The 1813-nt window shown below is 43.0% G+C and overlaps 1 pseudogene; it reads left to right on the plus strand.

Moving 5' to 3' along the window:
* Positions 1–827: 827 nt before the first annotated feature.
* On the plus strand, positions 828–1499 carry LOC102473911 (prefoldin subunit 1 pseudogene; annotated as a pseudogene).
* The last annotated feature ends 314 nt before the right edge of the window (positions 1500–1813 follow it).

The following is a 1813-nucleotide window of genomic DNA, read 5'->3' on the forward strand; positions in this document are numbered from 1 at the left end:
TGGGGGGACCAGCAGTTAGCGTAATGGCTACGTCACTGGACTCCCATGTAGCCAACCACAGTTCAAGTCCTGGACCTGGAGGCTTAAACTCACGTAGGGCACATGTGCATGTGTGCCCAAGATCCCAAGAGGAGAATGGAGGAGAAGGGATTGCGGTATGGCCATCCCCCCTGGGGGGATGATTTCTCACTTTCTGTCTCTCTGTCTCTCTCTGTCTTCTGGCGAGTGCACATGCCCTATAGCAAAAACCTCTCAAAAAAAAAAAAAGAGAAAAAAGAATCAAATGAGATTGTTAGGGATGATGAATGTGATACAGGAAATTAAAAGATCCCTCGAAAATACTAAAAGTAGGTTCGATCATGCAGAAGATCGAATCTCAAATGTAGAAGACAAAACCTCTGACCTAGAAAAAAGTATCAAAAAGACTGAGAAAACAATCAAGAAAAATAAGGATAATATATGAGAAATATTAGATACAATCAATCACCCCAACATCTGGATAATTGGTATCCCAGAAGAGGAAAAGAAATCAGGGCATTGATCATTTATTTCATGAAATCATGGAAGAAAACTTTCCAAACTTAGAGAGGCATTCAAATATCCAGACCCAGGAAATACATAGGACCCCAAATAGAATCAACCCAAGAAGATCCTCTCCAAGGCACATCATGGCCAGACTAACCAAGACCACAGAAAAAGACAAGATACTGAAATTGGCAAGAAGGAACTATCAAGTTACTTACAAAGATTATCCCATCAGGCTAACATCAGACCTCTTGTCAGAAACAATGCAGACAAGACTGCGCTGACGCATAGAGTGTACCAAGATGGTGGCCCCCATGGATCAGGAGTTGAAGAAGACTTTCACAGAGCTTCAAGCCAAAGTTATTGACACTCAACAGAAGGTGAAGCTTGCAAACATACAGATTGAACAGCTAAACAATGAAGATACATGCACATCTTACAGATACAGAGATCATGACTTTGGTAGATGAGACTAATATGTATGAAGGTGTAGGAAGAATGTTTATTCTTCAATCAAAGGAGGTAATTCACAATCAGCTGAAAAAAAAATAGCAGAAGAAAATATTAAAGAACTAGAATAGAAAATCCTACCTGGAACTGAGTGTTAAGGAAGCCAAAGACAATATCCAAGAGATGCTGTTGGCACGAAGGGCACAGTAAGGAATCTCTAGGGGAAGCTTTTCTCCTGAGCCCTCCCATTCCTGGCAAGTATAGAAGGACCTGCTGGTGAAACAGCTCCCCTTCGCCCCAAAGGACACTTTATGTGGATGGACTAGCACCCCCACATTTCCTTCATCACCTTGAGCCCCTTTTAGGTCCTAGTCCTGTATGTTTTATCTTGGCTCTCCTACCACCCTTGCCTGGACACTTCTCTCTCATGGTCTGAGTCCTGAACTCCTAGGAGAGGACAAATGGGAGCCAGCACAAAGGCATGCTCCACCTAAGCTACTAGACACACTGGTCCAACCAATAAAGGCCCCAGAAAATAAAGAAATGATGTAGACAAGGAAAGAATGGGGAAATAGAGTCAAAGTGTTAAATGAAAAACAATATCAACCAAGAATACTATACCCAGCAAGATTATCCTTCATATGGGAAAAAAAAAAATAAAAACAGACCAGCAGTTGGCATAATGGCTATGTCACTGGACTCCCATGTAGTCAACTGTGGTTCGAGTCCCAGATCCGGTGGCTTAAACTCATGCTGGGTGCATGTGTGTGCCTGCCCAAGATCCTGAGAGGAGGATGGAGGAGAAAGGATTGAGGTGTGGCCATTCTCCCGGGGGGGG

This window comes from Tupaia chinensis, unplaced genomic scaffold (genome assembly GCF_000334495.1).
Source record: "Tupaia chinensis unplaced genomic scaffold, TupChi_1.0 Scaffold000146_1, whole genome shotgun sequence".
NCBI lineage: Eukaryota > Metazoa > Chordata > Mammalia > Scandentia > Tupaiidae > Tupaia > Tupaia belangeri.